This window comes from Rhinopithecus roxellana, chromosome 10, assembly GCF_007565055.1.
Source record: "Rhinopithecus roxellana isolate Shanxi Qingling chromosome 10, ASM756505v1, whole genome shotgun sequence".
Lineage (NCBI taxonomy): Eukaryota > Metazoa > Chordata > Mammalia > Primates > Cercopithecidae > Rhinopithecus > Rhinopithecus roxellana.
This window is the reverse complement of record NC_044558.1, coordinates 57347371-57362649: the sequence shown is the minus strand read 5'-3', so window position 1 is coordinate 57362649 and position 15279 is coordinate 57347371. Positions and strand designations below refer to the sequence as shown.

The window sequence follows — 15279 nt, the reverse complement described above, 5'->3', positions numbered from 1 at the left end:
ATATGTAAACATACAGAACACAGTAGCTTTGACATTGATTGTTTAAGCCAGGGGTTTGAGATGCTGTCTGGTTGTGGTCTACAGGGTATGGTGTTTTTCAGGAGCTGCAGCTGACACAACGGGATGACCCCTGCGCTGAGAACCAAGAAGTCGTGGGTTCTAGTTCTGGCCCCAGTTATCATCTGGGACCCTAGGGAATGTCACGAAGGACCGTGGGTGTTATCTGCTATACCATGAAGGAAAAGCCACAGGGTCCTTCTGTGCCAGTAGCCCCAGTGCTAGAACAAGAAATGGAAGGGAGGCTGAGGAGGGCGATGGCATTTCAGGGACTAGAGAGCTTGAGAAGGGATGCAAGGATTCCTGAATTTAGAAATTCATGGGTTCTTGCTCGAGCTAAAGACGTCCCCAGCCTAGGGCAGCCCAGCCTGGCCTTGCCTGGATTCCAGACAGCATCCAGGGCCGATGTCTGGATCTGTAGGGAGCACTGTTCTCTGCCGCCCTCCTGTGGCCGCTGAACCCTTCGCAGGTCGCTGCTGAGAAGATTCCGCTCCTCCGCAGAGCCGCGTTCCTCGCCCCCTGGTGGAAATTGAGTATATTACAAGAAGCGATTTCGGGTTTCTAGCCACAGCTTGCCCCCAACAGTTTCCTTAGTTTTGGAGGCATTCACAACCTCTTCAAAGCTGGGAAGGTCTTCCGGAGATTTAACACTCTATACCTTTGCCTGAAGTTTTAAGTTCTGGTTTTGGAAAGTGGATAGTGGAGACAAGGAGCTGAGATTGAACAGAGGGCAAGTTCTCTTCTTCCTCTTTGGGTTTCATCCTACAACCCTGTATTCCTAGGGTCTCTCAGCGTTTTAAAATCAGTGTCTGGTGACATTCCTGGAGAAAATGGATCTGGAGCAGACCAGGCATCGTGCGTCTGGGCTTCTTGGCAGTTGCACCTGAGCGCAGTCGGTCAGTGTCGGCAGGGAGATGGATTGGCAGGAGCCAGGAGGCAGGGATGATGGAGGGAGATGGCATATTTGACAGATGCTGACAGGGCTCGTTATTTGCTAGCCCTGGAATCCCCTCCCACCCATCAGGCTGCCCTTGGCCCTCCCCTCCCTGAACTCAATGCTCATTAGTGATTGCCTGTCTTTGGGGGAGAAACCCAGTGGGCCAAGCTGCATGGGGGTGAGCAAGGGAGGGAGAGGAAGAGCAAGGGGACACAAGGCAGATGCTGGAGGAGTCGTGGTTGGAATGACTGGGATTTGGAGCTGAGATCTGACGATCACTGGGGTGCTTGGAAGGTGTGGCTGGGGATATTGTCCAGGGGCCAGATACTGAATTGCTGGGGGTGGTGGGTTGGGAGGCATATTAAAAGGAATTGAGTTCCACTGGTTTACGCACTGATTTTGGGAGAACTGATAAAATTGGAGCTGACCATTCTACTGGGGACTTACTATGTACAGGGTAGGTCTACAGGTGCTATGAGGGGATAAAAGAGGCATGCCACCTATTTCCCACTCCCCTTCCTGTGTTTTGAGACCTGCCACATCTCCTCCCTGCACTTGTTGCTCCATATGTGTCTGAGGGGTGCAAGGTGCTGCTGGGCTGGGGATGTGGAGACAACTCCCCTAAGCAGTTTGTGACCTTCCCACACCCCCTTCCAGTAAAGTTCCTCCAGTCAGCTTCTTACCCTTCCTCATTCCTTTTCTCTTAGAATGTACAAGACATGTAGATATCTGGGTGGGACAGGGGGCCCTTGGGTGCCCTTCCAGAATTTCCAGTGGCTCCCAGTGGAGGAACTGGGTTGGGGGCAGGGGTAAGTCATACTATCCCGAGAGGCCAGGGGAGCAGGCAGGGAGGGGATCTCTATTTGGAGTGTGGAGAATGTTCGATGAGGAGGAGAATGCTGCAGTCGAAGCCCGTGCTGCATCCTAATCAGCGCTGCGGAGGCTGCGCCGCTGGCCGTCAATCTTTCCACACAAAGGGCCGCCCGCCCCCTTCCCTCTCCAAGCCCTCCGCGCCAGCCACCCCCTCTCCACCCCCATCACTGCGGGGCAGGAAAAGAGGCAGAGAAGTGGGGAGACGGACACACAGACAGGGACAGAACGATCCAGTAAATTCAAGCCAAGATGGACAGAGTGGGACCCATGGGGCAGAGTGGGTCCCAGCACTCTGGGGATGAAGAGAGACAGACAGAGGGAACAGAGACACTGACGAGTGGAAAGGGAAAGACAGAGGAGAGACAGACCTAGAGACAGGACAGAGCCAAGACAGAGGAGCATCCAGAGAGCAGACAGAAAGATCAAAGACTCACACAGGGACAGAGCCACCCAGAAACCAGCCATAGCAGAGTCAGTCACAGACACAGAGGCATGAGAAGGTCCCAGGCCCAGGGAGAAACTGAAGGCCATGTACCCTGAGCCAAAGGCACACTGACCCAGGGCCAGGGCCAGGGCGGAGAATATACCAGAAGTGTATCAGTAGACTGAGAGAAGCAGAGAAAGGAGGGAGAAGATGGGTTTCCAAGGAGAAAGGAAATGAGAGTGGCGGTGGAGAGACAGTAAGAAGGGTCAGGTAGAGGTTACAGGGGGTGAGATGGGGATTTGGGGTTGAGGGCTCTGCTGGCCTTCCAGGGCCTGGGACTCAGGTGGGAGGGGGGGCCTATACGTGTGTGCATGTGTGTGTGTGTGTGTGAGAGCAGGAACACGGCAATTCCAAGCTCTTCAAAATGCCAGAGTGGTCTGGTGCTGAACCAGACAGCCACACACCCGCTTGAAGTAGTTATGGTGAGGTGTGGAGGAGAGAACGGAAGACAGATGGAAGTTAGAGAAAGACTGAGAAAGAAAAAGAATGGCAGAGCCCCAGCAGAGATCAGAGGGAGAGAAAATGATGTTGAAACAGGGAGTAGAGAAATTGGCAGAGGACAGTCAGAGAAAGAGGTAGAGAAAGAAATATGAGGAGGCAAGAAGTGAGTGTGTGTGTGTCTGCGTATAAAAGACAGGGAGCAGAGGGTGCCTCTAACTGCAGGAGGGTGAGAGGGGCATGGAGAGAGAGGGGGCTGTTGAGAGAAAGGCAGACTAAGGGGAAATGGGGAGGGAAAGTAGGCAGGGCACCTATCTACCTGGAGATGCCGGGCTGGAATCAACCCAGCATCATGTTTACCTGATGAAACAACCCTGCAGTGAGCTGGGGAGGCAGTCAATGAGTTTTTCTTTCCTTTTTTTCCTTTTCTTTTTTTTTTTAGGGTGACCTTGTCATTTTCTTTAAGTACAAATAATCTTTTCCAATGCATGCTATCTCCTTTAACATAGCAGGTTTCAGCAGCTGCTGCAGGTGCCTGGGTCATTCCTGGCAATTTCTCTTTGGGGATCACCTTTAGAGCCTGCAGTATAGCTCTGAGCATCTGCACCAGAGGCAAATTTGTATCCTTTAGGGGTAGATCTAATTTTTGAAAACAGTCCAAGTGTTAGGAATCAAGGCTGGAGAATCAGGTGAGGACCCAGCTGGGGAGCAGTAGTTCCAGTTAAAAAGAAGGTGAAAATGGGAAGACACAGAAGAGGGTGTGCCCTCATCCAAAGTGGCTCTAAAAGGCCATCCTGAAGGGGAACCTTGCAGGATATGACAAGGAGATCTTCTAGTGGCTGCTTGAGGGCCAATTTCATTTTTCTGTCTGTTAAAACCGGGCAGTAATGCTCCCAGGACCATTCGCAGCCTGGCACTGGAGGGATGAGGCCTGGCATCTGATGGAAATACTTGGGCACAGTGGTCCTGGCCTTGGGGATCTTACAGTCCTCCTCCCTGCCAACATTGTGTTTATAGGTGCAAAGTTATCCCATTGATATTCACCACAGCAAAGATCAACAAGTGCAAATGACTAGAGCAAATTTGGAATCCAAGCCAGCTAGTTCATCAGGGAAGGCTGCTAGGAGTGGGGGAGTTAGAGGGGTATGCAAAGAGAAACCCAACAGGGCATGGAACAGATTAGGAGAAGAGCAGGAGTACCTCTGGGTGATGGTGCTGAGGCAGGTGAGCAAACCATAAATGAGGCTGGGGACAGCTTTGCTGGCCTGGAGCGAGGAGCTGGATTCAGGAACCAGCATGAAGGGGAATGGAAGGGGGCAGGTTTTGAAGCCAGGCTGGGTGATCTGAATTTGCTGAGAGAAACTGGGGTCGACTGGGGATAAACTAACGTGTCAGGTAGAGTGTGTGTGTGTGCGTGTGCACTCACACTTGTCTGGATAGGTGTGTACTCAAGTTTGCATGTTTTTTTCTGTGTTGTGTGTGTAGGGGTATGTAAATCCAGGTGGCTTTGTGCCATGGGGTTTTGTACCCCAGGCTCTTGTCTATCCATCTGTGTGACTGGCATGTAGCTATGCCTGAATGCGTTTGTTCATTTGTGTGTTTCCATGTGGTCATGTGCGAATGGTAACTCAGTTGCTTTTTGTGTATTTTATTTGGCTACGTGTGGTGAAGGGCAGCGTGTGTGTTTTGCGTGTGTGTGTGTGTGTGCTCGTGTCTGCAGGAGGAGTGGGGCCGGCAGGGAGCCCTGGCTACCCAAGCATTGCCGTCTGTCTCTCTCCCTCCACTGGCTCCATCTGCCCTCTCTGAGGTCGTGACAAGGAGGCAAACAGCAAAACGGCAAACAGCTACGGCGGGAGAAACAAGAACATTATAAGCCCCGCGCAGACTCCCCCTGCGGGGGAGAAAGGGACATGAACAGCCAAAGGGACGGACGGACACACACACACACACACACACACACACACTCCTACACACACAAACTCACTCCTGCGCACACAGGCTGCTCCGCGGACACGCTTCACGGAGCAGGTGCGCCCACGCGCAATACCCTCCTGGCTCACAGGCCTTTGCACGCACAGGACACACACACACACACACACACACACACACACACACACACACACACACACACTCGCTCCCGGCCTCCCTCCCGCCGCCCCTCCTCTGAGCCCTGCGGCCCGTTCTTCCACACCTCCCAACGCCCGCAGGCGTTGGGGGAGCTGGGGCTTGGGGCGCTCACTCGGACCTCGGAGCCAATTGCCAGATACCTAATGGCTCCTTTGGCCGTGGAACGGGGTGTGCGTGGGTGTCCTCTTCTTCACTCCTTCCCCAGCCCCGTCGCCTCCCACCCCCTTCCGGCCCGCGGCAGTTTCCGAAATCGCCCGGCGGCCGAGAATTCATTAGCGGGGGGCGGATGTAAACGCAGCGCGGTGGAACGTTTTAATTAGGCCTGAACAATAAACAAGCTAAACGAGGCGCGCAGGGCTCCCTGGCGGGCCCTCAGCCTCCTCCGCGCGGCGCGGACTCATTACGGCTGCAGCCAATTTCATGCCAGCGCCGAGTACTGGCTGGGCCGGGAGTGGGGCTGGGGGTTGGGGTGCGCTTTGGGCCTTCAGCGTGCGGAGCGGGGGCGTCTCGGCGCGAGGGCAGCGGGCCGGTGCCCGCCCGCCCGGGGCCGCGGCGCCCGCATTTCTGCACCATCCACCTGCCTTTTTCAGTGTCCTTGAGATGACGCTCCTTCCCCACACCAGAGCGGCCGGCTGGAGCGTCTAGCTTGCTTTTTAGGGTCTCTCTCCCGCCTCTTTTCCTCCCCCGCTCCCTCTCTCCTTGCGGCTGACTCCAGCTCCCCCTCGGTGCCCGTAACCCTCCTTTCCTCTTTTTGCCGCAGTCTTCGTCTCTTCCACAGGGTCTCTCCCTCCCCGCTCCCCGTGGTTGTCAGACTTTCTCCTGGACTTTCTCCGCTCCGCGCCGCCCGCCCTGGACGCCGAGCGTGGTAGACTGCAGCCCGGCTCCTCGCTGCCTGCCGGCGCTGCCTACAGCCCCCTCTTGGGTTCCCCTCCAAGGTCCCTTCCGTTCGCCCCGCTCTACCCGCTGCCGCCGCCGCCTTCCAGGCCCCTCCCCGCCCTCTGTCTCTTTCTGCCTGGGTTCTTCTTTGGGCCTTCTACCCTCGGGTTTCAGGTACGGCCCTGGGTATTGCTCCCGCACCCTACTAATTGGGGCTCTTCTGGACCGATCCAACCAGCGAAGTCGAGTTTGGCTCGTTTCCTTCTCTCCCTTTTTGCGAAGCTGCAGACACTGCTTGCTGGCCGTCAGGCTCTGTTAGGACTTCCCTGGTTCTAGGTGGCGGTGGGTCTGTGGCTATGTTGGAATCCCAGACCTGGGCCTCACCATGTGAGTCTTAACCTGGGCTTGCTCAGTTGTAAAATGTGAGAAATAATTTTAGGTGCTTCATGTTGTGGGAATTAGCGCTGTGATAACGAATGTAACATGCTTGGCACATGGGACTTGGTCTATTGGCACTTCACTTCTGCCTTTCCTCAGTCTGCTCCTCTCCCTAGCCTGGAGTTTTCTTAAAGTGTTTTGAGGAGAGAAAACCAAAATTACAGACTATAGGCCCCCACAAATTGAATATCAGAAATTGCAAATGGTTCAACCTAATAACAAATGCATTAGGCTCTGATTGCAAGAAGTGCTGTTGCGTGTGTACAAGAAGGGAGGACTGGGACTGGACTGACCTGCAGAACAAAGGAAACCATGTGGACTGGCACACTGGACTGAGCAAATTAAAACCTACGGGACATGTCAACCTGCATTAGTCCTGCCTCGGCAGTATGGCTGCCCTCTTAGGGCTGCAGAGTCATGGGCCTGTGTCCTCTTGGGGGCTGCAGTGGATCTGGGAGTTAAGCTCCCCCAAGACTCCTGCACCAAGGCAGGAACCAGACTCCTAGAACCTCATACCGTCATACTCCTTTCCCATCTATACATCTGACACACACACACACGTCCTTTGAGATTTTTAAAGGAAAATTGCGAAGTGTGGGCCTGGAATTCTGTCCCTGCTTTAGTTTCTTTCCCTAGTTTCCTCCTGACTCCTAAGAAGCAGAATCGGTGAGTCGCACACCTTCCCCTGTTTGTGCTGCCCATTGTGTTGGGCACTGAGGGGAGATCCAGAGGGAGGAGCACAGATCCTGCCCTGCGGGAGCTCCTAGGCTCATGGTAAGATGAGGCTGGTCGTCAGGACCAACCAAGAGGCATGGAGCGCTGGGCACGCCCTCAACAAAGGCTTATGAGTTGAGTTGGTCAGGAGCAACTGGAACAAGCCCTGTGACTCTGGCAGTGGGGAGACTGGGAATGACCGAATAAGAAAGGATGGAGGAAGATCTGAAAGAAGTCTAGGAGGGTCCCTAGAGGGTAGGGAGAATGGTATTCATTTAGTTAGCAGGGAGCAGCAAAACTGAAAGGAGAGAACTAGCAAGTTAGAGCTCTCAGTGAAGTACATTATCTTGGGGTAAGGAATGGCCAATGTGAGCCTTGGAGGCAGATGGGGAAGGAATGCATAGGGGTGTGTGTGTGTGTGTGTGTGTGTGTGTGTTGGGGAATGTGTACTGAGGAGGCCCAGGGGTGGAGGATGCAGGGCTTGGGAGGGCAGGTTTGCTGGGCTGCAGCAGAGAGCCTGGGCTGAGATGTCCTTGAAGACGCCTGGGATAGGGTAGCAGTGGTGGTAGAGGTATAGGACAGCAACGTAAAATGTCCTACTGTTGTAGCTCTACCGTGACCCTGGGCTGGGTAGGCGAGATGCTAGGAAGCCAGGCTGACTTCCTGGGCCCTGATATGTCCTCGTGGGGCATGAAGATGAATGAGTCTGGATTTCATGGGCTAGTGAACCATGGCTAGGTGGAGACAGCTGCTCAGGCTATGAAATGTGGGGAAGAGGCCTCCAGAGGTCCCCAAACAGAAAGAGGGAGGAGATAGAGGTGGGAATGGGGATGGGTAATGGGAAGATGGAAGGCTTGAGACCTCTTTCCTGGCTATCTCCTTTACTCACTCCTTTCATGGATTGAATTATTCATTTTAAAGCTAAAAAATCTTCAACAAATTATGTAGTCTAGACTTTCACCTTCAAAGGGTTCGATATTACTTCCCCATTTCGCAGATGAGGCCTACACAAGTTAACAAACTTGATCGAGATCTCCCGGGCAGAACAGGCTGAAAAGGGCATGAGGAAGCAGGTCTTTTGCCCTGGGTAGGGGAAGTGGGGGTTAATCTCTCCCTATGCAATCAGGCTCTACAATTGGCTGCTTCACAGGACAGAACCAGCAGGAGTTGGCATCAGAATGCAGCAACTTGATTCCTGGCTACTTACCAGTTCTGTGACCTGAGGCAAGTTACTTAACCTCTCTGTGTCTTAATTTTATTATCTATAAAATGACAACACTAATACTTGCTCCTGTGGCTTGTTACTAAGAATAAAATGAGATTTTTGCAAAAAGAACTTTGTACAGTTGAATCTCAGTTTATTAGGCTTTAAAAATCATCCTTCTCTTTGATATCATCCCAGCTTATTCTCTTCATACCTACTAGGGACATCAGCCTTCCTCCTCCTAACCCCTTTGCACTCTCTCCAGCCTCTCAGCCTGGCATTTACTTCCCTCTGATCTTGCTCACATCCCAGAGAGGAGGACCCTGTCCTCTCCTGCCTTTGCATTCCTTCCCTGTCTCCAGGACTGGGTTCATATGGTGCATCCAAACAATGGACACGAGGTGCAGAGAGGTTAAGATAAAACAGGAGAGGGAGGGCTTGGGGAGAAGCCACCAAGCTGCATGCAGGGCTCTTACCCACATGCCATGCGATCCTTGAGCAGGGCATTTGCCAAGATCTGGGGAGGGAAACAATCATCTTCCTCCTGGAGTGAAGGGTGGGATGCGAATTGTTTTCCTAATGTTTAGAGAGACTGTTTTGCCCCATGATGTGGGACACATCACCTGGAGGCCAATCCCCCAGAAAAAGAATAGCAGTTGAGAGAGGGCTTTCCTTTTCCTGTGGTGTGTGTGTGTGTGTGTGTGTGTGTGTGTGTGTGGTAGGAAATGTGTTGTTGGAGATTCTGTATCATTTCATTTGCCCTAGCATTTACCAACCCTAACTCAAAGGAAATCCTTTCTAAAGTCTATTCTACATTTCTTTTGCTGACAGTAAGCCCACCTCTTTAGTGGAGGTATTATCTAAAGTCCAGGATCTGGTTCAATGTCTTTTGTAAAAGATGTGCGTATGTCGGGGAGGGGAAAGTAAAAGATGGAACTTGAAGAAATGGAATGACCCAGCTCCTGGCTTTAATTACATGTAAGCTCTGAACATTCTGAACTTTATTAACCTCTTAAGTGTCCACAGGGGTGGGATGGACCTGATGGGTTTTGCTCCCTGGTCCTCTGTGCAGGGCGTCTCTGGAGGGTCCCCTCTCTACGCTTTTTGCCCATCCCAGCCTTTGGCTGCACACCATTTCTCCTGGCTTCAGGTGGTGCTATAAATCACCTCTCCCAGAAAGGAGGCTACCACCTACCTATCCAGTCCATGTCTCACTGGCTGTCTTTATCTTGCCCAAGATCTTCTGGTTCTTCCTTCTCAGCAAAACCCTTATGCTTTCCCCAGCACCACTTTTTTTGGACAACCTGATTAGCTGTTTTGGAGAGAGGGGCTCTTTTAGCAGGGACCCCTTCTCCTCCTAAGTGTCTTACTAATTACAAACAGAGAAAGCCTGGTCTGTGAAGTTAGACTGCCCCCAGGTCCCTGGCTTGGTGGAGGGAGTCAGGAGCTAGGGGATTTAAAGAGCAATTTCCTGTACCCTTTTCATTTCCTGCTGGGGGTTGTGGAGAGCAATAAGCAAGGTGGGTGGCGAGGGCCAGAAGGACTGGCCAGGTGGGGGATGGGCTGGGGAAGCCTTCCCTCCATGTACTCTTCTATCATCCCCTTTTCTGGCTCTCGAGGTGAGTTCTTTCGGGATGAAGCACCTGATAAATGAGGACCTGGCACTCCTTACAATCTCCCTCTTACCTTCTCAAAGTAAGGGAACAGAGTAGAGAGGAGTGGGAAATGATCCAGGTCCGATTATTGTAATAATAGATGATACCACAGGAAGGAACCTTGGAAATCAGTCGGATCTCCTGAGGTTTTATTTTATTTTAAATAGAGATGGGGGTCTTGCTATGTTGCCCAGGCTAGGTCTTGAACTCCTGGGCTCAAATGATCCTCCTGCCTCGGCCTCCCAAAGTGCTGGGATCACAGATGTGAGCCACTGCACCTGGCCTCCTTCAAGTTTCAGATGAGGAAATAGAGGCCTTGGAGAGGGCAGATAATCTGCCCAAGGTTGTGTATGTAAGTGGTGGGCTGGTGTGGCTGGGATTTAGCTAACTCTCATGATTCACTGTTTAGTGCTCTTTCCTCAGTCAGAGTGGGCTGTGGGTCAGTGATGTGTGTGTGTGTGTGTATACTGGGGATGGGGGATTAGATGGGAGGAAGTGGGGTAGGGAGCAGGGGATCTGGGGAGGTACCTGGATAGCAGGGGACTCCGGGTCCTGAAATGTTCACTCTTTGGTAGGTCCTGTGGAAGAGCGCAGGCAAGTCCTGCCTTAGGGAAGCTTTTGTGAGCTGGCTCAGGAAACAGATGTGTGGAAAAAAAGGAGGGGAGAGCAAAGAACTGTGGCCCTTGGAAACTGAGCCCCACATCTCTTCTTCCCCTCTCCACAGTCAGAGGTGGATGAGGTGGGGGAGGGGGCATGACAGAGGACAAAGGAGCCAATTATTGAGTGAGTGGATTAATTGATTAATTGTCCAGAAGCTTCCAGTGCTCCCCCAACAATGACATCCCCTCCCCCGACCCCAGTCAGGCATGGCCTCGGTTGGCCTGGATTATTAATTAGGGCTTGAAGTCATTTAACGATGATTTCATTATCGACGTGCTGTCTGTCTCGGGCTCAGCCCGGTTGCCAGGGCGACTCTGATCGATTGCCTTCCGGTCTTCTTGGCTTGGCCGGCTCCTTCCTTTCTGGAGCCTGGCTGTTGGCGAGCACTCCCTAGCGGCCCCCTCTGGTATTGCAGAGCTTCCCGTTGGCCGGCTTGAGAGACTCAGGCGAAGAACAGAGATCTACAGCTGCCTTGGGGGTCTTTCAGCTACTGACTGACTTAGCTGTTACCTGGGAACCGGCTTTTCTCCTTTTCTCCTGGCTTGTGAAGTCCTTCTGATTCTGTCCCCTGGCCTTCTACCCATACTCCCTTGGGATGGGTGTAGGATTAGGCAGGGACCTCAGTTGTTTCCTCGCAGCCTTTCAGTTTATCTCTGGGAGGCCCAAATAAGCTGTGATAAAGTTCTTCCTGCTGCTAAGCCGACTCCTTAGGCGTTGGCTATCCTGGGACATCTGGCCTCTTGGACCTTGCATGAGGCTGGCAGGGAAGGAGTGGGGATAATTTCCCTTTAGATTGCCTGAGGTAATGTTCTTAGGGTCTTCCCCGGTCCTGAGAGGAGCTGGGGAAGCTGGTCTTTGCAGAGCTCAACTACTTCCTCAGCCTCAAGAAAGCCTGGGGAAAAAATGGCAGGGTCCAGGTTGTCATGCTAAGTCTTAGTTAATGCATGACTTTCTTCAGAAACTTGGCTGGTTACTCTATCTCTGGTCCCTGAAAACCTAGATTCACGCACATTCACTGGTCTCAGGATCTCTACTCTATGCCTCAGCTTCTCCTTTCATGGGTTTTATGTATATATTTGTGGGGTCTGTTACTAGAGAGTTGCTTGAAGGCATCGATCATGGCTTCTCAGTAGGTGTCTAAATTGTTGACCCCAAAGTAATGGACAGTCACTGGTGTCTTATCTCCCTTATCCTTTGCATGCTGCTGATTTCGTTCTCAAATGCAGATCTCTCCTCAGTCCTTACCTCTCTTTGCTCCTCTGCCCTTGACCCCTGACCAAAGACTGTCCCCAGCACCCTCCCCAGAACGTGCCTCCCTTGCCTGCCTGCCTCTATTTCTCCTCCTCCTCTGCCCCACTTCCCCTTCTACTGGTTGTGCCAGGCTGCATTAGCTCTGAAAAATTTAGAGTTGGGCTTCAGGCCTCTCTGGACTGCAGCATTTTGGGGACAGGAAGGCAGGTTGGGTTGTCATGTCCATGTAGGGGTCTCTGTGAGCCCCCCAGGTTGGCTCTGGGAGAGAGCCTGGGGGCTGTGGCAGCAGCCTCACCCTATCAGCTTTCTGGGCACATCCGCCACCGAGCAGCACCTGAGAGGGGAAGCGGCTCAGCAGCGAGCTGAGTGAGATTGAAGAGGATCATAAAGAAAATATATATCCCCCTCCCTGGCCTCACTCCCTCCTCCTGCTCTGCACTTGCCTCCTTCTCTCTCTTTGTCTCACTCCCTCCCCCCTCTTCACTGCAACCCTGTTTTCTTTGTTCCTTCTTTGCTTCTGTCACCCTCATCTCTGTCAGGCAGGTCTGTCGGTCTGTCTATCGGCCATTCTATCTATCTCCTTGACTCCAGATATTTTTTGGTCTGAGTTTTTCTAGGACTGTGTCCACCATCAGCCCTTCTCTCTCCCTCCCCGCTTCCCTCCCTCAGTCTCCAAGGGTCTCTCATACCATCACGTCTTTATGAGTTTCACTGTGTGTGCCTTTTAGTCTCTCCATCCACCTCCCCTCCCATCTGTCTCATTTGGCTGCCTCCCCATCGCTCTTCCCATCTCTCTTCCCATCTCTTGCCCTCCCTTCCATCTCTCCTTTTTGCTTCTCCCTGTCTCTTTCAGCGTCTTCTCCTCTCTCTGGCTCACACCCCTGCCTGCCTCTCATCTTCCCCCTCCCACCCCTCAAGGTTCAGATGCTTCATGTGAAATCACCTGGATGGGCTCCAACTGTCAGGGCCCCCCATTCCGTACCCCCTTCTCCCAGGAAGATTTACAGCCCCAACTCGGTATCTTCTGCATTCCCCCCAAGCCCTGGGCCAGTTCTTTTCATTACCTGATGATTATCTGGGGGCCCTGGCATTTCCCCCAGCCTCCCACCCTCTACCCAGCAGGCAGTGAACAGCACAGGGAGAAAGGAGAAGGGATTGCTCTTGGGACCAGATGCAAGGACATGGAGACCCTCCCCCTGTGCCGCCCTTCTTTCCCTCAAGCAGATGCACATCTGGGAAAATCCCAGCTTGAGGCAGGGGAAGACAGCTTAGGACTGTTGGAGCAGACATAAATCAGACACCCAGATGCCCCTCCCCTCCTGTTCTGTCATTAAAGCCATCCTTCCAATTCCTGCCTGTCTCCTTTGCCTCTAGGCATCCTGGCTCTGTAGTCTTGACTGGGGCCACTCATCTACTACCCAGCATAGTGCCAGGCACAAAGGAGGTGCTCAGTTAATGCCCTTGGTCCATGTCTAATAGAGAAGCACTATGGCAAAGTCAATGTGGTGTTTAGGTTTTTCTCAGCTGGCAATTCTTTCTGAGATCTGGAGCAATTTTCTCTACTCTAATTCCAGTATTATGTCTTAGTATATAATTAGTATAGACTGTACTTCCCAGGGTCTTGCCTCTACCCTTCTCCTCCCCTCTCTCGCCTCCACCCCAGTCTTTCTTTCATCTCGTTTAGGTTGTAGAGGATTAGCAGCCCTATTGAGTAAAGGCAGCCGTGCCCCTTTCCCTTGAGACCAGTGGCTTCTTGAGATGATCACTGGTCCATTCGGCCCTCAATCTCTATGCCGACCCCACCTGTTCTGTCCCTGGGAGTCCAGTCTCGTCTGTTTGAAGATTGACGTCAGGAAAGGAGGAGATACCTTCCTTTGGTCACCTGTTTCAGGGTCTTGGAATCCCTACTGTTTGAATATCTCCATTCCAGAGAGCAGGAAACTCTGTAGGCAGGGACTATATCTTTTTCATCTTTATTTCCTCCATCACAATAATTAATGAGTATTCAGTTAACATATGTTGTGAATGCTGAATGACTCTCTTAGGAGATCTCCCACAGTGAAGCCTAAACCACCTCCCTTTTAATTTTATCTCTGGGGTGAGGGAAAATGTGGGTGGGGGGGTGAGAATTGGGGGATGGTGGTAGAGGAACCCAGTAGGGGTGTTTTGAGAGAGATTGGGGGCCTGGTGTGTCTATCCTTGTTGAAAGGGCTCCTGAGTGGAGGTTCTTTATCTAGACCTGGGACTGACTTTCATATTTTATTTTATTTTTTATCTTATTTATTTATTTTTTGAGACAGAATCTCCCTCTGTCACCCAGGCTGGAGTGCAGTGGTGCAATCTCGGCTCACTGCAACCTCCACCTTCCAGGTTCAAGCAATTCTCATGCTTCACCCTCCCCAGTAGCTGGGATTACAGGCATAATCCACACCTGGATAATTTTTGTATTTTTAGTAGAGACAAGGTTTTGCCATGTTGGCCAGGCTGGTCTCGAACTCCTGGCTTCAAGTGATCCGCCCACCTCAGCCTCCCAAAGTGCTGGGATTACAGGTGTGAGCCACCATACCTGGCCCCAACTCCTGTATTTTCACAGGCAAGGCACCAACCCCTTCCCAGCCTCTCCTTCAACCAATCAGGACCTCTTCCATATCCCCTTGGCACACATGCTTGCTTCAAAATCCATTTCCTGGCCAGGCGCAGTAACTAATGCCTGTAATCCCAGCACTTTGGGAGGCTGAGGTGGGTGGATCACCTGAGGTCAGGAGTTTGAGACCAGCCTGGCCAACATGAAGAAACCCCATCTCTACTAAAGATACAAAAATTAGTTGGGTGTGGTGGCTCACACCCGTAGTCCCAGCTACTTGGTAGGCAGAGGCAGGAGATTCACGTGAACCCAGGAGGCAGAGGTTGCAGTAAGCCAAGATTGTGCCACTGCACTCCAGCCTGGGTGACAGAGTGAGACTTTGTCTTAAAAAAAAAAATCCATTTTCTGTTGCCCAGTCTCCAACCCAAGCTCCATTTAAGCCTTCACTCCACTGTCTCTGAACTGGGTGCCCCTGCTTCTCCCATTGCCTGCCTCCAGCTTTCTTCCTGGATTCTGGGCTATGCTACCTCCTTCACACTGTTCCTCCCCTTTCCTAAACCCCCCTTCAAAAGTTCTACTACCTCCAGCCTCCTTGGGGTCCCACTTCCTGCCCTCTGCCCACACCAGAAAAAGACCATGGATAAGGGATTCCTCATGGTTATGGAGTTGGTAACTGAGACAGCCAGAGAGGAAGAAGGCTGAGAAGACTGGGCCTGGAGTGGTGCCAGTGTAGAACCCCTGAGGGCTTTGAGCAGAGAGCATTCCATGGTGCCAGGGCAGAGCTCTGGATTGAGGAGTGCAGACCAGAGGCCATGTGGGCCTGAGGAGGGTGGGTAAGTTTGCTGGGGGTGGAGTGATTTGGGGGCCTACATTCCGTTCTACTCCAAGCCGGAAGACTTCAGTAGAGCTGGTCCTAGGAACATATAAGCTAGGGGAGGTTATTTCGTAGCCTTCCTCCTCCAGCATGCTTCCCTTTTTTGC

General features: G+C 52.3%; 1 long non-coding RNA gene across 1 annotated transcript; it reads right to left on the bottom strand.

Annotated features, from left to right (window-relative positions):
• Positions 1-4119: 4119 nt before the first annotated feature.
• LOC104670584 lies at positions 4120-10550 on the bottom strand. Its single transcript, XR_749158.1, has 3 exons — positions 10332-10550; positions 9344-9460; positions 4120-4633 (listed from the first exon to the last, which is right to left on the bottom strand). It is a non-coding gene; the product is annotated as an uncharacterized LOC104670584 (long non-coding RNA).
• Positions 10551-15279: the final 4729 nt, after the last annotated feature.